The sequence below is a fragment of the Eubalaena glacialis genome, chromosome 13 (assembly GCF_028564815.1).
Source record: "Eubalaena glacialis isolate mEubGla1 chromosome 13, mEubGla1.1.hap2.+ XY, whole genome shotgun sequence".
Lineage (NCBI taxonomy): Eukaryota > Metazoa > Chordata > Mammalia > Artiodactyla > Balaenidae > Eubalaena > Eubalaena glacialis.
Genome location: NC_083728.1, coordinates 63,161,073 through 63,182,909, shown reverse-complemented (window position 1 = coordinate 63,182,909; position 21,837 = coordinate 63,161,073). Strand labels below are relative to the sequence as shown.

The 21,837-nt window shown below is 49.2% G+C and overlaps 1 protein-coding gene across 1 annotated transcript in view; it reads right to left on the bottom strand.

Annotated features, from left to right (window-relative positions):
• ABAT (4-aminobutyrate aminotransferase) overlaps window positions 1-9,241 on the bottom strand; it is an 86,610-nt gene extending 77,369 nt beyond the window's left edge. The window contains exon 1 of the mRNA XM_061210008.1: window positions 9,116-9,241. The gene's annotated coding sequence lies outside the window, so the exon portion shown is untranslated. The remainder of the gene's footprint in view (window positions 1-9,115) is intronic.
• Window positions 9,242-21,837: the final 12,596 nt, after the last annotated feature.

The window sequence follows — 21,837 nt, the reverse complement described above, 5'->3', positions numbered from 1 at the left end:
TGTCTGATTCCCTCAGGGAACCCACACTCAAAGGGAGGGGAGCGGTGTCCCTGGGCTCCCACCAATAGCTGCCAATGGACTCTAAACATCTAGAGGAAGGGATACAGGAGGCCTGTCAAAACCATGGACAGCTCTAGCCTCTCCGACGTTGCTCTAGATGAGGGCTTGACAAACTGTGGTTGGGGGGGCATCTGGCCCCCCAGCCTGTTTTTGTAAATAAAGTTTTATTAGCACACAGATTCGTCCATTCATTTACATTTCACGGTACAGTTTGAGCAGTTGCGATCCTAACTGTGTGGCCCACAAAGCCTCAAATATTTTCTACCTGCCCTTTAAAGAAAATATTTGCCGAGCCCTACTCTACGTGAAGCCCCCACCATCTCATCTTTTAACAGGCTTCTCTGTCTGCTCTTTCTACAACCAGTCCACTCTCCACGAATCTTCCAGAAGGATATTACTCAAGTGCTAATCAAATCAGGTCACCTCCTTGTTTAAAACCCTTCCAGGTTCCCCAGGGGTCTCTAGGCCAAGTCTGAACTCATTATCTAGGGTCACCAGGCTGTCCATGATCTAGCCCCCCTGCAGCTTCCCTCTCCTTGCCCATCCACCCTGGGTGGGCTCCGCCATATGCCTCCCCCATCCTCTGAACATTGGTTTTATAGAAAAAAAAATTGCATCTCAATGGAAAACTATGCATTGTTTACATACAACACAAACTTTTAAGATAACTGATTCTAGCCCTGTTCATTATCTTCGAGCTACTTTTTTCAACTCTTTGTAAGTTGTAGGAATCTGATAGAGAAGCCAATTCTGTCTTGTCCAACCATTTTTTTTGTCTCCATTTGTAATGCATTTCAGCATTCCTTTACTCTGTAGACAATTGTGCTTTATTTGACTTTTCCTTTGAACCAGTTCCAACATCTGCTTGGTTCTCTCACTGAATGAGCTTAATAAAATCACTGACAAGTGTTTGTTTTTGCATCTGTATTTGGAGCCATGATTTTATTCCCCCCCCACCGCCACCTTTTTCCTGAAGATTTTCTTTTAACAGTTTTCCATGAAGTCTCTGAGCCCCTGTTCATGTTCTATCTGTTAAGAATATCTTTCCTGGCTTTTCTGACTTTTCCTCCTGAAATTTCTTTCCCAGCCTCCCCAGGGACAGGGAACCTCTTCCTTCTCTGAGCTCTGACCACTATCCGCTCCCACACACACACCTGGCACTCATCTCTCTGAATGGTTGTTTACAGGCCTGTCCCCTGACAGCTAGCCTAGAAGATCCTCTGGTGTAGTAGCTGGGTGTTCGTCTCTCCCTCACCATGCACGCGCACACACACACACACCCCACTAGTTCTGTCAGGACACACGGAAGTTGTGCAATAAATGGGCACACTCACAGGAATGAATGAATGCAGATGGCTAGCCTGCCCACCTAGACAGAAGCCACTAAGAGGGAGACCTTGTTTTCCTTGTTAATACCATACACGTGATGCCGATGTCTGGCATCTATGAAGTACTCAATAAATACTTGTTGAATAAATGGCAAAGTACCACTTCAGTCCCTGTTTTTGGCCTACTTTTAAATCATCTCCCAGCTCTCCACGTTTGAAAAGCAAACCTAGTAGCCTCAGAATGCTACCCTCCCACCCCATATTTTCATGTGTCACCACCAAGGTGTTTCAACTGCTCCCCTCTAAGGAATGGATGGCCATCTCTCTGTTCTGCCTCATGGTCATCATTCGACCTTGAGCAAGACGCTGCCCCTCTGGATTTCCAGTGGGTAAAGCAAGGTCAGTTTAGGCATTCCAAGAGATAAAATACATCAGGCAAAGAGATGAATGGCCAGTAACGCGCTAATGATGTTCCAGCCCAGACACCACTTACAGTGTAACAGATGCTGTCAATATAACACATCAGCGAAGTTGCAAGGGATTAGCTCTGAGTTGTGAGGGTTACAGAGATGGCCCAGGACAGGCTTCCCAAACTACCTGAATGTGCACATGAACCCCCCATCCCACCGGGATAGTGTTAAAATGCAGACTGCATTTTGTAGGCCTGAGGGGGGCCCAAGAGTCTGAATTTCTAACCAGTTCCCCAGTGATGTCATGCTGCTGGGCACTGGACCACACTTGGGTAGCAGGGTTCTAGGGGTGCTAGGACATGGTGGGTTCCGGCTTTGAAGGAATTCTCAATGCAGTGGCTGAGGGACAGATACCCAGCTTGTTGCTGATAACCAAAGTAATAAATGTTAGCACCCAAGTGGGAGATGCTGGCAGTTAAGACTATGAGACCTCTGAGGATAGACAGGTTGGCGGAGGTGGGAGAAGTCTGGTGCAGGGTTCCCAAGGGACATGGAAACCAGGTTGGGAGCATTCTGCGGGGCCAGTGATTCAACATAATTCTGGTGGTGGGACCATAATTCTGGTGGTGGGACCCATCAATCTTTGTTTTAACACACCCTCCAGGGAGGGGATTCTGATGCTCAAGTGTGAGAACCATTGCGCTAGGCAGAAAGGGGTAGAATATGCCAGTTGGAAGAACAGTGTTTTGTTTCACATATTAGAGTTTCAGGCACATGTCCAAACCCTGTAAATTGCATTCATTATTTCATCCATCCATCCATCCACCCACCCATCCAACATCCAACAAGTAAGTCCTGAACGCCCACTATGTACCCTGTTAGGCACAAGAGATATGACTGAAGTTGTAGATACACACAACTGTCTAAGCCTCTAAACCAGTGATTCTCAGCCAGGGGACAAGTGGCCCCCCAGGGGACATCTGGCAATGTCTGGAGACATTTTTGGTTGTGACAACTTGGGGGGAAGTGTGCTACTGTCACCGAGTGGAGTAAAACCCAGAAATGCTGCTAAACATCCCATAGTGCACGGACAGCACCCCCAAATGCACCCCAGCAATGGCACTAGTGCTGTCAAGAAACTTTTTTCTAAACTGGGAGCCCCTTGTGACCTAAACGGGAAGGAAATCCCAAAAAGAGGGGATATATGTATACGTATAGCTGATTCACTTTGCTGTACAGTAGAAACTAACACAAAGTAACTATACTCCAATAAAAATTAATAAAAATAAATAAATAAACTGGGAGCCCCTTGTGGGCAGGAACTATATTGTAGTCACCTTGACATCCCGAGGTCACAAGACAGTGCCTGACCCCCAGGCACTGAGCAAATGTTTAAATGCAAGAGGAAATGGCAACACAAAGATATACTTATGTATATAAAGAAGTCTTACAACAGCAACAAAAAGACAAACGACCCAGTTCAAAAATGGGCAAAGGACTTGAATGAACCTTTCTCCAAAGAAGATATACAAATGGCCAACCAGCACAAGAAAAGATGCTCAGCATCACTAGTCATCAGGGAAATGCAAATCAAAACCACAGTGAGATACCACTTCTCATCCACTAGAATGACAATAATACATTGTAATAACAGTGATCGGAAAAAACGTGTTGATAAATATGTGGAAAAATTGGAACCCTCACACATTGCTGGTGGGAATGTAAAATGGTGTAGTCTGGCATTTCCTCAAAAGGTTAAGCAAAAAATTACCATATGACCCAGCAGTTCCACTTCCCAAAGAATTGAAAACAGATCTGTGAACCAAAAGTTGTACATACATGCCCATAGCTGCATCATTTACAACTGTCAAAAGTTGGAAACCCAAATGTCCATCCACTGACAGATGGATAAACTGTGGTATATCCATGCAATAGAATATTATTTAGCCATAAAAAGGAACGAAGTACTGATACATGCTACAACGTGGAGAAGCCAGACCCAACAGGCCACATATCGGATGATGCCATTTATATGAAATATTCAGAATAGACAAATCTATTGAATCAAAAAAGAGATTAGTGGTTGCCAGGGGCTGGGGGAAGGGAGAGTGACAAGGTTTCCTTTCGAGGTGATGAAGGAGTTCTGGAACTAGAGTGGTGAGAGTTGCACAACACTGTGAATGTACTTAATGTCACTGAAGTGTACACTTTAAAATGATTAAAATGGCAAATTTTATGTTATATGTATTGCACAATAAATGCTCGTCCAGTCTCTACTGTGTGCCAGGAACGGTGCTCTGCATTCGGGACAGGAGGGAATGAGACCTGACTGTATGATCTCTACTCCCCAGGGATACAGAAGGGGAGAAAACCCAGCAAACAGTCATGGACCCAAGGAGGCCTCGGATATAAGTGCTGGCAGTTCCGAGGAAAAATCGATCTCCAGGCTGGGGGCAGGGAGGGTCAGGGAGAGAGCTTTTGAAGAAGGAGGGCAATTTGCCCTTGGGGAGTCGAGCCCGCTGCTACAGAAAGAATGTGTGACTAGAGGCCATATCAGGCTATGCCATTCCGGGGATGGGTAAGAGAGTTTAACGCCTGAGACGTGGGGTTAGTCAGACACAAGGGAGAGGGAGGAGCGCAGACACCTTTAGAAACCCCTCCCGGACCTTCTGCAGGGATGCAGTGGAGGGAGGGGGGTTGGTGATTCGGCCTGGGTGTTCTTGAAGCCCTCAGGCTCCCACGAGGCTTTTTTCCCCTGCATCCTGGCAAGGGGGGCTGGCAAGCAGACAGAGATGGAGAGAGCTAGGGCTCACATTACTTAAGGGGGACCAGGTACCAGGTGTTTGAACAGGGTTTCAGCTAATCCTCACAGTAACCCAGAGGTAGGTTCTACCATTGCCTCCCTCCCTCCCTCCCTCTTCCTTCCTTCCTTCCTTCCTTCCTTTCTTTCTTTCTTTCTTTCTCTCTCTCTCTCTTCCCTCCCTCCCTCCCTCCCTTCCTTCTTTCTTTCTTTCTTTGTTTTTATACTATTGCCTTTTCCAAGATGGGGAAATGTGACACTGACAGGTAAAATGGCCATGGCCTGAGGCCATCATGCTGGTGGAAGCCCAATTCAGCTCTGGTCAGTGTGACCTCGAGACCCACCGGGATGCTGGTAGAAAGAATCCGCTGTGGCCAGGGCAGAGGCTCAGCCTGTGGACGTGAGGCCTCAGATTCCTGTCTCCTGGCCCCAGAACTCTTAGGAAGCTCAAAGGCCTGAGTTTCAGCCACTGGCAGCTTCTGGTATGACCACTTCCCAGGAGAGAGGGACCAGGGTGTGCAGGAATGTCCAGTCCTCAGACCCCGCCCACCACACTGACCTGGGGCCCAGGCAGCTGAAAGAGCCCCAGCCTGGGCTGTAGAACTCGGGCTACAGTCCCCCTGCCATCCTTCCTGGCTGAGGGACCCTGAACAAGTCTCAACCTCTGGGGACTGTGCTTGGCTCATCTGTAATGCACAGGAAGCTGGCTAGAGGATTCCTTTTCTTCTTCTTCCCCCTGGATAGATTCATTGACATATATATATGTATATGTATATACACACACACACACAGGCCCATTTCATGCTCCTTGCTTCCCTATACATATTTGCATATACTTACTAAAATACTGTATTTACTGATGCTGTAACTTTAGTGTTTTCACTAAATCATGTCTTGGAGGTCTTTCCAGGTCAGGAATGTAGCTCTCCCCCATTCTTCTAAAAAGACGGCTTATATTCCCATGTAATGGAACCCCTTCCCATCTTGGATTGCCAAGCCCTTAGGCGAACATTCCTGCATTCTACTGTGTGCTTGTGTGAGCGTTTCTACAGAAGATTCTTAGAAGTGGGATGGCTGGGCCCAAGGGCACACAGCTTAAATTCTGAAAGAGACTGCCAAAGGATCTGAGAAGGCCCCAGAACTAGGTGATTTCTAAAACTGTTTCCTGCATGGACGTTTCTTCGACTTCTAGCAGGGAACGGGGTAATGCCTTTAGAAGACTACTTTAACTTCTGTGGGCCTCCGTTTGCTCACCTGTAAAATGGGAAACCTACAGTAATATACATGGAGGTGCTCCAGACTTTTCCGTTGAAATGTGAGGGGTTAATACTGCCCTCAATATCGGGAGGCTCAGCAGTTGAACACACCGCCTCCATGATGTACAAACCAGAACGAGGAACCTGAACAAGAAGGATGCTCTCTTATGTCAATCATCCACTGTGAGTGGGGCACCTGTATTAGATCAGCAGTTCTCAATGGGGGGGGGATTTTGCACCCCCCCAGAGGACATCTGACAATGCTTGGAGATGATTTTAGTAGTCATAAATGGAAGTGGTTGCAAGCGGCTTTACTGGGTAGAGGGTAGGGATGCTGCTAGACATCCTACAATGCACAGGACAGCCCCCTGCCCCCCGCAACAAAGAATGATCCGGCCCCAAACGGCAACACTGCTGAGGATAAGAAACCCTGCTCTAGACCTCTCTCTTATCTGATGCCTACCCCCCAACAAACGCAATTCAAAGATAAGGAAACTGAGGCTCAGAGAGGTGGATGACCTGCCCAAGGTCCCCCGTCAGCAGTAATGGCAGTAGACTCCCGGCTCCATCTGACTTTAGGGTCTGCGGTGCATTCCACATACTGTACGGTCTCTCTGGGAAGACATCACCCTTGTCTCCAAGCAGGGGCTGACTGTTCGCTGCCTTTACCCCTGACAGATTATCTACACTGCGAGTCATAAGTTTTACCTAAAAGCACAACCTCCCTACCCAGGTTTAGAGGTTTTCTGACTTGTAATCATAATCACTGCTTCCACCCACTTGCCCTGTGCCATGTACTTTACAAAGATTAACTCATTTTACCCTGATAAGGACACTGAGGGAACTGAGTCACAGAGAAGTTAATAATTCCTCCAAGAAACACACTAAGCAGCAGATTTGGGCTCTAGACCCTGATAAAAGGGATTCAGAGACCAATCTCTCAACCCCCATGCACTACAGTTCTCCCTCATACTCTGAACTTTCACCTTGGCACCTTGGACTTGGATCCCTGCTCTAAATTGGAGCACAACAGCCAACCCCTTAGCTGGAGGCAGGGGGAGTCTCTGCCTCAAGACCCTCCCATTTGTAGGGACCTGGTTGCCATTGCCCCAGTGGGCTGGTGGGCATCCGATGCCTCAGGAAAAGGACCAGGCTCTGAGCTGGGGTGGGACATCGCGGCAGGGAACTCGGGGTCAGAGAGAAAAGGCAGGGATCGAGGGGGAGGGCTCTGGAGGGAGGGGCTGTGACTTCCAGTTCTGGGGGGGGGGCTCTGTCCAAAGTGCCTGGAGCAAGCCTCACCTGCAACAGATATTCCTGCAGCAGTGTCGGCTCCAGACTCTTGCAACTGATCTCATTTGCTATCCTGAGTCCATTTGTATTCTGGCGAGCCTAGATTTGGCAGTGGGCTCAATAAAAAGATCTCAAGGGCTGAGTGGTGAAGTGCAAGGCCCTGAGAATGGATCTACAAGGTGGCTTGTTGGGGGACGGCGCTGGGTTCCAGCTCTGTCCCCTCGTAGCTGCGTGACATTGGCAGAGCCTCTGTACCACCTCTGACAAGTGGGGACCACAGTGCCCAGAAGTCCCGGTTCTAAATATGAGGACAAGAGGTAGTGTCCGGGACCCCGGCAGCCCAGGAGTCCCGGAGAGGCTGTGACCAGCTTCGCTACCCACTGGCTAGGTGACCTTGAGCAAGTCTCTTCCCCTCCTTGTGCCTCTCTTTGCTCAACTGTCAAATGAAGGAGCAAGATCTTTGATCTGGAGTCCCTGGGAGGTCTAAGGACTCCAGACTGGGTCATTTTTCTCTCTCCAGGGCTGACCTCTTTGGGCGTCCAGGACACACGCTTCTCCTACTCCACCCCTAGGGTGAAGCTCCAAAGAGCAAAGCAAAGATCCGTGCCTTTCTCTCCCCTGCCTCCCGCCCCCATGCTGGCCTGCCAGATTAGAGCGGTGCCCAGCCCCCTTCAGGTCACCAACATCCTGTCCCTTAGTCCAGCTTCATTGAAGCCAGCCCAACGGATGGTTCCTGCAGCATCTCCCCTGGCCAAGGGCCTAGGGAATTCCACCGGGCAATGCCCACAGGAGCTGGGGGAGGGGCAGCCCCAGGGAGCAAATTGGCGCCCTTCTGTCTGCACTGACACCCTCTTCTCTAGAAGAGGGGTTGGCCTGCCTCAGGGAGGATATTCTGAGCACAGTCCTTTGTGTGTGTGTGTGTGTGTGTGTGTGTGTGTGTGTGTGTTGGCGGGGGGTGGTCCCTGCTGGTCCTGCTGCCTCAGAGGCCATCTCTGTTGGCAGTTTGGAGGCTCCTGGAATGATCTCTAGGCTCAGGATCCCAGCTTTAAGAGTTCCAGTCTTACTAAACCTCATCCTCTGGCTTTACCTCTGGCCAGGGTGGGTGAGGAAAGGTGAGATGGAATTAGGTGGGAAGGATGGGACTGGGAGAGGTGGATGGGGGGCGGGGTGTTAGTGGGATGGGATTTGTGTAAAAGGGTTACAGAGGGGTGGATTGATGTGGGTGACATGGTCCAGACTGGTGACCAGACCCTGGTCCTGTTTCTGAGTATGAAAACCCCTTCTGTTACATCTTGACTGGAGAAAGAGGGGAAATCCCCCAAATGCCTTCAGTGTGGAGGTGTCTGAGGCAACCAACCATCTCTCTCCTACGGATGGGGGGGTGGGAGGAGGTAGGTAATCATCCACCTCTAAAGGCAAATCGCAGAGTCCAGTTTCTGAGTTGGGGGGCCCAGGGAGGTCTGTATCGGGTTTGAGGGTGACATGCAGAATCTCTGGAGAGGGATATCCTTCTCTTAAGGAGGGGCTTATTTCCCCTCCTGGAGGAAACACACCGTTATCTATGAGCTGAGAAGGGAGGGTGGGGAGAAGAATCCAAACTTAGTTTTTTAGGGAGGGGGAAGGGGCATCTCCAAAGAGATGAAGGGGCCCTAGATACCTGGGGAGGCTGGAACCCACTTTGAGGGGGCACGTTCCATCCCAGGGGGTAAAGTAAGAAGAGGAATCCTATCTCTAGAGCCGGGGGCCAGGAAGGAAAGGCCCATTTCTGAAGGGAAAAGGAAACTATTTTGCTCTCTGGGAGGTGAGAGACCCTCTCTTTTCGGGGTGGGGGGGGACCCGCGTCTCGGGAAGATGAGGGCTCCGTCTGTGTGAGAAGATGCCCCGTTTTTGCTCACTGGGGCAGGGCCGAAGGATTCCGTCTCAGCGCCCGCGGAAGGGCCCGTCTCACGCGACCCGGCGCTAGGTCCTTACCTCCAGGCCCCTGCTCCAACGTTCGGACTCCGGTCTGCCAGGCACCGACTTGAGGGATCCGCGCCCTGAGCTCCGGTTCCTCCCGGTCTCTGCCCAGCTTCCCCCAGCGACTCGCCGAGCTCCTTGGCTCCGCCGAGAGGCTCTGGCCAATCAGCGCTGCCGGTTCCGGCCCTCGCTCGCACCGCCGCCAATCAGCGCGTCCGCCACGGGCCACCGCCCCCGGGAGGGAGGGGGAAGGAGGGACGGGGGCACAGTCCGGCCTCCGGGGGCGGAAGAACTGGGGGCCTGGAGGAGGGACTGCGAGGGCCGGGAGCGAGGGTCCGGGCTGTGGCGGCGGCCGCGAGGAGCCCCCACCAAGCCGGAGGGGAGCCTATCTGATGGGGGGTGGGGAGCCCGTCTCTAAAAGCGGGGCGGCTCTATAGTTTGATTTCACCTGGACTTTAATTACCCCCTGACCCTTTTCTGGACCCTCGCGGCTGCGGGCGAGTGTAGCTGCCCCATCTGCACCCTGCGGCCCGGATTTTGGGCTCTGGAATCCTAGATTCGGAGTCAGACAAGGTTCCGTATGAAAGGGAGGGGAAAGAGCATCGGGCCCTCCCCCGCCTACACGTACCCCCCACCCCACCCCCCTCACGTGCTCCCCTCCCCCTTGCAGGTGCTCAGGGCCCTCTCATTCTCTGCCCTAAGAGCTGCCATTCACTTAACACCTCCTAGCCCATCAACTCCGGAAGACGAATAGCTAGTGCATCGTGGGGGCGATGCAAAGATCACTGGGCTAGGAGTCCATGGTTCATTCTGCACGATCTAGGGTAGGTCACTCCGCCTCCCTGATACTCAATTTCCTCAACAGTAAGTGGAGACAGCTGTGATAGTACCTCCTTCATGGGCATAAGAGAGGTGGTAGATGTGATAAAGGTGCTTTTATAAAAATTAAAATGCTGTATGAAAACTAGTTAATACTAAAGTGTGAATGACTGATAGCCCGGTAGCTTTCTAAAGGTATCTAGAAAGAGGATGCGTTCATTCAATGGTAAAATCAAAACACAAGAAACTACCCATCAGAACAACATGAGATGACCAAGTGCTCATAATGAATGGATGAAGGGGGATTCCAGAACGTAAAAGGCCAAGGAAGAATACAGCTTGGGTTTTCCCACTCAGCATGATCAGGTAACTATTTCCTTAGTCTGCTGGAATCTTGCAAAACCCTGAGGTCCTTCCTTCCTGCCTTCTATGAATCCGGGCTGCCCTATCTCTGATTAGGTGTGCAGGACTATAGTCCTAGGAATTAAGATAAATATAAAGCAAACAAATACATTTTAAAACCGCCAAACAGGGACTTCCCTGGTGGTGCAGTGGATAAGACCCCACGCTCCCAATGCGAGGGGCCCGGGTTCGATCCCTGGTCAGGGAACTAGATCCCACATGCATGCTTCAACTAAGGAGCCCACCTGCCACAACTAAGACCTCATGCAACCAAATAAATAAATATTAAAAAAAACAACAACAACTGCCAAACAAACCACCTGCCCCCTAGTGTGGTCTGTGACTATAGGGACCAAAAGAAATAATAAGAGTAATACGAAGGAATAGACAGAAAATATAATTGATCCACAGTTCTACTAAAACTGAGCTTTGCCAATCTCTTTGGTATGTTAATCCCGTCACCTTGCAGAACTTTATGAGGCCTGGGGTATAAATCGAGCAATTTTTCCTTAAAACCTAAGCCATGCAGATAATCCCTTTTATTGCCCAAGACACACTCAAAGAAATAAAATGATCAGTAAATATGGGAGGAAATAAAGTTTGTCAAAGAAAGGCAAATTAAAGAGATGGAAAATTTCATCTACAAAAATGGCCTTGTTTTTATTATAATTACCATTATTTGTGGAGGTTTCAAGGTAGTGGACAATTTCATAAATTGCTGTTGGGAGTATCAATGTTCAAAGCCTTTCTGGAAAGAAACTGAGTACTCCTATTTAAAAAAATCTTAAAAATGAGCTTACCCTTTGAACTAGCAGTTAAACCTCTATGAATTTATCCTAAAACAATGAATGATGCATAAGTTTAGTGATAAAGTGATTTACTGTCACTTTGTTTCTTGTAGCAAAAAACTGGAAACAACTTAAATGTACAACAGGGACTCGGAAGGGACATCTGTTGCATGATACTGAATGCCTCCAATAAAGCATAGGTGTTGAATATTGAATGGTATGGAATTGAATAAAACATAGTATTGAATATTGAATGGTTGACTCAAAATATTAAGTGAGCAAAAGATATTCACCTAAAAAGTTTACTTGGTGTTGTTCTATTTTTGGTAAATCTATATAAATAGATACAGATAAATCAGTGCTATCCAATAGAACTTTCTGTGATGGTGGAAATGTTCTGTATCTGTGCTGTTCAATATGGTAGCCACCAGCCATAGGTAGGTATGGAACACTTGACATGTCACTAGTCGAATGAGAAACTGAATTTTAAAATATTATCTAATTTTATTTATTTTTATTTATTTATTTATTTTGGCTGCGCCGCACGACTTGTGGGATCTTAGTTTCCCCAACCAGGGATCAAACCTGGGCCCTCGGCAGTGAAAGCGTGCATCCTAACCACTGGACCACCCGGGAATTCCCTAATTTTAGTTTTAAGTTAAATAGTCACACATGGCTAGTGGCTATCACACTGAACAGCACCAATATAGATGATAGATAGATAGATAAATAGATAGATAGATAGATAGATAGATAGATAGATAGATAGATAGACAGGCTAAAAAAATAAATGCCCAGAAGTAGTTCCCTCTTTATGTTGAAATTGTGGATGATTATAATTTTACTTTATCTGCATGTCACTAATTTCTAATTATTCTATAATGAATATATATTGCTTCTGTACTAAGGAAAAAATATTAAAAATGAAAAACAAAAGGCAAAAGTCTAAGTCAAATGCAACCCACCATCTGTTTATATGACCTGCAAGCTAGGATATAAAATGGGTTTTACATTTTTAGTGGTAGAAAAAAGTAAAAAGAAGAAGAATATTTTGTATCTCAAGAAAATTGTGTAAAATTCAAATTTCATTGTGCATAAAGTTTTACTGGAACACAGCCATTCCCACCCACTTATGGATGTCTGTGGCTGTCTTTGTGCTACCATGGCAGAGCTGAGACGTAGTTGCGACAGAGACCATATAGCCTGCGAAGCCAAAAATATTTACCATCTGGCGTTTTTAGAAAAGTTTGCCAGGCCCTGGTCTAAGGCAGTCAGGGGAGACAAAGTGTGTGGAGTCATCTTCATCTGTTCATTCATTCATTCGTCTATGTATGGAGCATCCACTGTGGGTTAGGCCCTGGTGCTGGGCATCCAAGGAGGTGCTGCGTTGTTTCTGGTTCAGGGAGGGTGTGAGAGGGATATTTAGAGCCAGGGGCTTTGCAAGCTGGTTCTCAAATAGCTTCATTGTGACACTTGTGAAGAAAACTGTCAGCAGGTAGAGAAAGTCCTGCTCACATTAGCTTTGCTTGCATTTTCCTCAGCTCCACGGCTTTCCTGTGGGGCTGCTTGGGGCTGCAGGTGTCTTCCAGGGGATGCTGAGAATGTCTTCCAGAGGCTGGCTGAGGCCCAGGATGGGAACTCCTGCCAGAAAAGCAGCTCTGCCTGTGAGGGTTCCCACTGCACCTCCTGAGAGGAGAAATGAGGGCAATGGAGCCTGAGGCTCTTGGGACTCAGGAAAGACCCTCAGCAATCAGCAGCTCCTTGTACAGAAAACGAAACTGAGGCTCAGAGATGAGGATGAACTTGCCCAGAGACAGATTAAAATGTGTGCCTTATTTCTCAGGTCTGGCTTTCCATACTCCCTGCTCACAAACTAATAAAGGGGTGTCATAGAGGGCATTTGGGTATGAGGGAAAGGGGACCAGTTTGGGACTTGATATTGACTTCCAGTTTCACCTTCCAGTGGCCATGTGACACTGGACAAGTCATTTACCCCTTCTCAGCCTCTGTGTTTTCATCTGTAAACTGGGTAATTAAAGTATCTACCACAAGATCCACATGTAAAAGAATGAAGTTGGACCTTTACTTCACACCATATAAAAAATTAACTCATAATGGATCAAAGACCTAAATATGTCTTAAAACTATAAAACTCTTAGAAGCAAACACAGGATGATGTTCCCAGGGTGGGAGCAGGTACATCAGCCATGATGGCCAGAGGTCGCCTGGAAGGCTGGGACATAAGTGGACGCCTGAATGCGAAGAGCAAGCCTGGATGGGATTTCCTTGCACTGATTCCCATGCATTTCGTTCCTTGCGCTGGGCTCCTGGAAGACCCAGGGCTGCCTGCAACTTTCCTTACCTGAAGGACAGGTAAAACAGGGACAGCGTGGGTAGGTGTGCCACAACCAACAGAAGCAGTTGCCACATCTGATACGTCACAGACATGCTTTATTCTGCTGTCTTTGTGATGGCTGGGCCCCTCAGAGCTGCCAGCCCGAAAGAGACACGACAGTGCAGTTACCCTGGTAGCTCCGGACACACTGAAACATCAGGGGGACTGTGTCATTCTCTAGTGCCCCCACACCCCCCCATGCCCTGCAGAGCTTCCCTGAGGCAGGAAATGCACAAGGCAGCCCCTGAGAACAATCATCCTGCTCAAATGTCAACAGTGCCGAAGCTGAGAAACCTAGTACTAGGTGATGTTCATGTAGTTCCCAGAATATGGAAGGAACTTGTTGTGTACGAGGTCCCTTCCTCCTGTGGCTGGAGACATCCTCCGATTCATCCCAATTCTTCTTGGCGGATACGTACAAGGGCATGTCGGGGGGTCAGATGGAGGGGTGTGGCTCCCCCCTAACCTCCACTGCTGGAGAAAATAGCTAAGCATTTAGGTCTTTCCTGAGGTCTTTGAGGACAGTACCTGGCATGCAGTAGGCGCTCTATTAATACTTGGCCCTGACAACTCCCTAATGAGGAGGAGAAAACCCAAAGTGAGAACAAACTTCCCTCAGGGCCAGCAATTCCGAAGTCATTTCTCCCCCTCATCCTCCCCTTGATACTGACTCGGGCCCTTGGACTCCTTAATCAATAGAAATTCATAAGAGGTCAGGCGAGAAATTCAGGCCAGGCTTTGTTGGGACTGCAGCACAGGGGAGCAAAAAAACCCCAAGGAACATGTGCCCTTGCTCGCTCCCTGAGGAGGGAGCTGGTTTCTTTTTTTTTTTGCAATTCTTATGTATGTATGTATTTTTTTATTTGGCTGCGTTGGGTCTTCATTGCGGTGCGCGGGCTTCTCACTGCGGTGGCTTCTCTTTGTTGCGGAGCATGGGCTCTAGACGTGCGGGCTCAGTAGTTGTGGCTCAAGGGCTCTAGAGCACAGGCTCAGTAGTTGTGGCGCACGGGCTTAGTTGCTCCGTGGCATGTGGGATCTTCCCGGACCAGGGCTTGAATCCCTGTCCCCTGAGCTGGCAGGCGGACTCCCAACCACTGCGCCACCTGGGAAGCCCCGGGAGCTGGTTTCGTAAAAGAGGTGAGGGTAGGGGTGGATCGGTGGGTTGGGCCAGAGGGGTGTGGCCTTAGGTGGTCTGCCTACCTCCTTAGTGGTGCTGTGAGCAGGGATCATGGGTAGTATGCTGCCTTTGCACCCGGCACCTCAGAAACGACAGTTGGTTTGTGGCCTTTTTGTACCTTATTGTTCCTAATTGCCCCAACTGCGCATGCATGCAGTTAATTTTAGTTGCTTCTGCAAGTGCAAGCACTCTGGTTAAGGATCCCAGGAAGGTACCAGATGACATGCCAACTCCTGGACCTCTCCTTACCTGCATTCACCAGGGTTCCAGTCCCAGACCGGTTGTTACTTCCCAGCTGTGTGACCTTGAGCTTGTCACTGGCTCTCTCTGAGCCTCAGCTTTCTAAGTGGGGATGATGATTTCTCCTCGCTGGGTGTTGAGAGGACTAAATGTGGTAGCTTGTGCATATAGCTTGGGAAATCAGTGTTCACATCACGTAAGGTCCCATCCTCTTTATGAGGACCACCGAACCAAAGCTACTTTCACTGAAATATCCCCCATTCTCCTCTGTAACCGCAGGCAGGTGACAGCCCTCCCCCCATGCCACGGTCCTGTGTGTGACCGAGGGCCCAACGTCTGCCACGCTGGGTCCTGAGTGGGGTGCCCGTGACTCTAGGCTGCTTCAGTCCATCCTCAAGTCTGTGATACAGCACAGCAAGCTGAGCTGGGTGAGCCTATTGAACAAATATGACCTTTGGGATCTGGAGTCCTTAGAGGCTACAGTGGAAACCACTCACCCAGCCCTGCCACTCACAGGCCCCGGGATCCTTGGGGGCTCCTCCTCCTCTCTGACCCTCCGTTTCCCTGCCCATAAAAAGGGGTGGTACTGCAAGATGTGTCTGCTCAGCGAGGAGGTTAGACGGTCGAGTTTCGCCCTGATTTCCCAGGTCCCTCCCCTAGTTCGGCCACTGGGCTCACACCCTGGGTCCCAGGATCCCAGGATCCTCGCCATTAAGGACCTCAGAGTTACATGATTACATGTGATCCCATGAGACAGGTCCTGTGAAAGAGCATGATACATGTAGAGTGCCCTACAAGTGTAAGGAATGACTATTAACCTAGCCTGGGGGTGACCAGCGGGGACACCTGGCCATTATCTGGAGCCGGTTTGGGTTGTCGTGACCAGGGGAGGAGGGAGGTGCTGGCATCAATTGAATGGAGGCCAGAGATGCTGCTAAACATCTAATAGTGCACAGGCCGGGCCCCAGCAAAGAGTTATCTGGCCCCAAAAGTCAACAGTGCCGCGGCTGAGAAACCCTGCTCTAGTGTAACTTCTCTAGTTTGACAAGACCGACCTTGGGCAAGTTTTAACCTCTCTGAGTCGAAGTTTCTTCATCTGTAAAATGGGGGTAAGAATAATAGTACTTACCCCCATAGGATTGTGGTGAGGTTTAAAAGAGAGGACCTATGTAAAGAGTCCTACTGTACAAACACAGCCAGAAAAATAGGAGTGGGGGGACCCCCCCTCCCCATCTCTCGATTTTAGTTCTCACTCTTCCCCACATGGCTGCCTTCCCCCTGGAACATCCAGGTGTGCGTTGTCATGGAAACCTTTCAGGGATGGTGCACTCAAGAGCTCGTATGATTTTTTTTTCTCCCCAAAATAACCCATCCTGTCAGTCAAATAACACTTAGATGAAGTGGTTAGGCAAGTGAGATTGTTTTACCATCATTAACTGTTGAGCAAGGTGGCTGCTTGGGGAGTTTCCATCCCCCGCTGAGACAGGCAGTTAATAGAAATGCAACAGTGAACAATTAATAATAGTGATGGTGATGATGCTGATGGCGGTGGTGATGAAAGTGATAATGATGATGACCACCATCTCTTGCATCTCTCCTGAACCAGGTTATGTGCCATGTGCTTTATATGCGTTATCAAGTACAACCTTTTACAGACACAAATGCCGAGGCTTGGAGAAGTGAGTGTTAGGGCTGGCTTGAGCCCAGTTCAGACACCTGGTGCCATGCTCTAACCATCGAGCTTTATTGCCTTTCAGGAGCCTTCAGTGGAAGAGGGTGTATGGGGAAAGCTCAGTCAGTTCCTTTTGTCCCTGGCCCCAGCATCCAAACCATTAGCTCCAGGCTCTCTTCTTGGTAAGCTGGAAGCTGGAAACTCCACAATTGCCCATGCAACCCATTTCTGAGCTTAACTCCTTGATCCAGACGTTGCTGCCCCCAAAGAAACGGTCCTGTATGGCTCCAATGTACACTGCTTCCTTAAGCCTAAGGCAGAATGGTGTCTCAGTCCTGGCATATCAAACCCTTGGATCTATCCCAGCAAAATAGCATAGCAAACTCTCTGATCCACAGGGCTCCTGCTTGCCTCCAGACAAACAGTCCCCACCCTGGGCAAGGGGTAATTGTAAGAATGCTGACTATAGAGCCAGGCAGACCCGGGCTTAGATCCTACCCTTGTTACTTCCGAGTCCTGGGACCTCGGACAGCCTACGTGTGCTCTTTGAGCCTCAGCTTACCCACCTCTAAAATGGGTTCAGGGTTGATGTGCTGATAAATGAGAGCAGTAGTAAGTGCTTAATAAACGCGGGTTTGATCTGAATTAGGGTGTGGGGTTAACTAGGTCCTGGCCGCTCTCAGAACTAATGTGCCATCGGATAATGTAGCGCAAGTTGGGTAGAGAGTCCCTTGTGACTCCCAGGGTCCACTTGGGAGCAGCTGCCAGTGGCCAAGGGGACAGATGACTATACCCTAGATTCCTCGCTGCAGTTCCCGCTGTCGATTCATGAGGCTGGGGCGCCACCTCGCGGCGAGAGTCCTCCGGGGAGCCAGCCTGGAGGTGAGGTGGGAGGAGAAAAGGACCTGCGGGCTCTAAGAAGTAGCTCCAACCCCCGTCTTCACCTCCGGTTGGGGCAGAGCAAGGAGGCCGAAGAGCTCTGGTTCCCTTGCGGTTCATTCATTCATTCACTCCTCTGTTCCTTCCTCTGCACTGCCGGCTCCTTTGTCTTCAGGACCCGCGCCATCACCTCCCCCATCGTTAACGCTCTACTAGATGGCTTTACTTTTCTTCGTAGCGCTTATCAACCCCGGCGACGTTATAATTCTCAAACCATTAAAAGGTAATTCTCTTCAAATTGATAGCGAGCACGCTGCAGAACCTTGTTTAATTCACTGAAGAAGGACTAAGCAGGACGAGCTGGTTCAAAAGAGGATACGAAAACCAGAGATTTTCAGAGTAAGTTGGGAAAATGGTGAGATGAAGTTGCCGTTTTAGACATAAATTTGGTTAATGTCCTATAGAGCAAAGACACCGAACCCCTTGTGAGAGAGCTTGGGACAGAGGCACCCAGTTAAGCCAAACCCGGATTCCTGACCATAGAAACTGTAGGAGGATAAATGTTTGTGTTTTAAGCCTCTACGTTTTGGGGGTATTTTGTTATTCAGTGAATGGATAACTAATACAACCTCTGTGCTCTCTACAGAGGGCCTCGCTTATATTAGAGTTCTCCAGCCACTGGGCAGAGGCTCAGAGGTCTGAGTCACTCCCCCTGTGGTGGCTGGATTTACGCCCACCTTCAGTTTGCTGCCATGTCCGTGAGGGCTCTTGAAAAAGTAATGGGCTAGAAACGTGGATAAAATCTATGGCGCGACTCCAGCCTTTAGTGCGGACGGTGGCCATGCTCTCCTGGGCTTGGATATGCCAAATTCCCGACCAGGAAAACTGGACAACGTGGAGCTTTATTAAATGGCCCCGAGTCCTCTCGTTCTGTGTCATTGTCATCTGGGTCTCAGCTGGAGGAGGACGGAGCATAGGGTCTTGCAGCCCCAGAGCCACCTGAGGCATGATTTGGCCTCCACACGGGTAACTGTTTCTCTAAGTCTTTCTAGAGCTTTTGGGTCAAAATTGATTTTATTTTCCTAGATTGGCTACTGAGCCACATTCCAAAAGCATGGTTTGACCCATTTGCATTCAAATGTGTCTCTTGGTGGAGGTAGCATTTGCAGGTGTGTGTGTGTGTGTGTGTGTGTGCACGCGCGCACATGCATGAGCTTAATTTTCTTTTATCTTTATTTGCAGTAAAAAAGAAAAACACAAAATTACCCCACGCTGGTTGTAAAAACAAAATACAGTTGACCCTTGAACAATGTGGGAGTTAATCCAAGTATAATTTCTAGTCGGCTCTTGGTATCCGCTGTCCCTCCGCATCCACGGATTCAACCAACCATAGACTGTGAGGTTCTGTAGTATTTACTATAGAAAAATATTGAGAATAAGTGGACCCAGGCAGTTCATACCCATGTTGTTCAAAGGTCAGGTGTAAGTGTGCACAGTACAAAAGGCAAAGTCGCTTATCAACTTCTTCCTCAATCCCACGCCCCAGGATTAACCCAAGCCCGTGGTGCAGCGTGTAACTTTCCACATAGAAACACATACGTTAGAGCTGCCATTTATAAGCAGTGCCATGGTGGGCAGATTACTTGGAGGGGTGTACGGCCTGTGGGTGTGTTCAGACTCTAGGTCCAGACTGCCTGGGTTCAATTTCTGGCTCCATCGCTTACCACCTATGTGACTTTGGGAGGGTTACCTGGCCTGCCCCCATGCCTTAGTTTACCCAGCCATAAAGTGGGGTTGATATTACCTGCCTCATGTGCATGCTGGGGGATTTACTGAGCTAACACCTGCAAAGTGTTCAGAACAGTTGGCTTTTACTACCTTGATACTCCAGGTCTCCCACAGCAGCATCATACTCAGGCCTGGTTTTGAAGCAAGGCTTTCTCCTCCCCTGAGGTCATCTTTCTAGGTGGCTCCTCACTGCCCAGGTGCTTAGGGGAGGGTGTTGATGATCCTTTTTCAAGTCCCCATCCTATGCTTAACTCTCCCAGTGGCTTGAGCCTTGGAAGTGATGGGGAAGCAGGTTTAATGAATTGAATTCTAGTTAATTAAGGTTTTACTACATATGGCAGCTTAAGAATAAAGTTAGATTTTAATCATTACAACTCCCCCACGGGAAACCAATTCAAGACCCATTTTGACCAGGCATCTATCAATCAATAGAGACTGGTGTTTCTATTAATTTATTTGTCTGCTGCACTTCATTTAGCTTTGTTTACTTCCCATGGGTTTAATCACCAATGGTGGTACTGTTTCTTCCTCTGATTCTTATACTCTTTCCAATGATCCCATCGATTTTTTTCCTATCAGCACAGAACTCACATTCACTGGATGCCAGATTGTTCTGACGAGAAGAGTGTCCACGTGGGGACAGAGGTCAGGGCTGCCCCCAAGCATCCAGGGCATCTTCCATCACCCAAGCCCGCAGGGTTCTTTTTTTGGTCTGTGGGGCTGACCCTGCCCCTCTGTGATTTTATTTTTATTTATTTTTTAAATATTTAAATATTTATTTATTTATTTTGGCTGCGCTGGGTCTTAAGTTGCAGCATGAGGGATCTTTTAATTGCGGCATGCATGCGGGATCTAGTTCCCCGACCAGGGATTGAACTCGGGCCCCCTGCATTGAAAGCGTGGAGTCTTACCCACTGAACCGCCAGGGAATTTCCTGTGGTTTTAACAGAGGGTTAAAATGCACAGGACCATCAGGTTGATTTCTCAGTCTGTTGGTAGAGAGACTGTAACGTCACTTAATAGTTCATGGATTTCAGAACCACCAGTTGGCTGCCCCAGTGTTGTGGAGCAGAACCTCTCAGCAGTGTTGGGTCAGCAAGTCCTGGCTGACACCTGCTTTGGGGCACGGGACTGCCACCCCGGGTGGGAAACGGCACAGTCTGGGAGGTGTCCTGGGTTCTAGCTGGGACCAGGGGTGAACCCCTGCCTTCTTCCACCGTCTGCAGTGTGACCACCTGCTCAGCATGTCAGCCCGTGCGCTGGCCGAGTGGCCGAGGTGGGTTCGACCTCGCAGTCACATCCCCGAGATCTAATACCACACTTGCGTAGCTTTCTAGAAGACTGCAGGGCAGGGAACATAGCACGCACAGTGCCGTCATCCCATCGGGAGGACCAGCGCCCAGGTACCCAGTACGGCTGCTGCAGCCCAGAGCCCAGAGGCCTAGGGGTCACCTTGATGCAGAGACACAGCAAGCTGGGGCTCCTACCAGGATGCTTTACATCAGAGTCACGGAGGGCCAGGATCTGCCTGCCAACTTAGGGTCAGCCCCATGCACTAGTGTTTCACCTCGGATGGGGCAGACATGACATCCCACTTCTAGCTCCACCCTGTATGAGATACCTGGACCCTGAGATCGTTTCCCCAGGCAGTGGTCTCCCCCACCAGTGGTGTTGAGGGTGACTTGCCTATTCCTCTGAGGGCCACTCAGGTCCTCCAAAGTGACCTTTGTGTGTAACACGGAGCCTGGAATTTAAGGCAGGCCTGTTCAGTATGACTTTTCAAATTTGCTCTCTGCCCAGCTATTGTGGCAGGATAGGTAACACACAGGATCTGTTTTTTTTTTTTCAGCTGCACAGTGTGGCTTGTGAGATCTTAGTTCCCCGACCAGGGATTGAACCCGGGCCACAGCAGTGAAAGCACCGAGTCTTAACCACTGGACTGCCTGGGAATTCCCAGGATCCGTTTTACGTACACAGAGAGGTAGAGACGGCTCTCAGTGATTCCTCTAGCAGGTGACGATGACAGACAACCAGACCTTATAAATCACCCAGGCCACGGTGTACAAACTGAAGATGCTCCCAAACCAAACAACTCTACATTAGGACAATACCTGCAATCTACTAAAAATTTCCCCAGGGCATCTTGCTCAGATTATCTAATATCATCTTCACAATAACTCCAAGAAGAGGGGGAAACTTACCATTTTACAGATGAGGAAGCTGAGGCTCAGAGAGACTAGGTCGTTTGTCCAAGGTCATGTGGCTGGTCTGCGGCAGACCCAGGATGGAACCCAGGTCTGCCCAACCCCAGAGTTTGTGCCCTTAACCAGGGATGACACATTACAGTCTTGTTCTTCACAGTGTGGTCCCTGCACCAGCAGCACCTGGGAGCCTGGTAAACTGCAGCATCGAGCCCCACCCGGGACTGAGTCAGATCTGCGTCTGTCAGAACCCTGGGTGAGGGGCTTCCCTGGTGGCGCAGTGGTTAAGAATCCGCCTGTCAATGCAGGAGACATGGGTTCGAGCCCTGGTCCGGGAAGATCCCACATGCCGCGGAGCAACTAAGCCCCGTGCTCC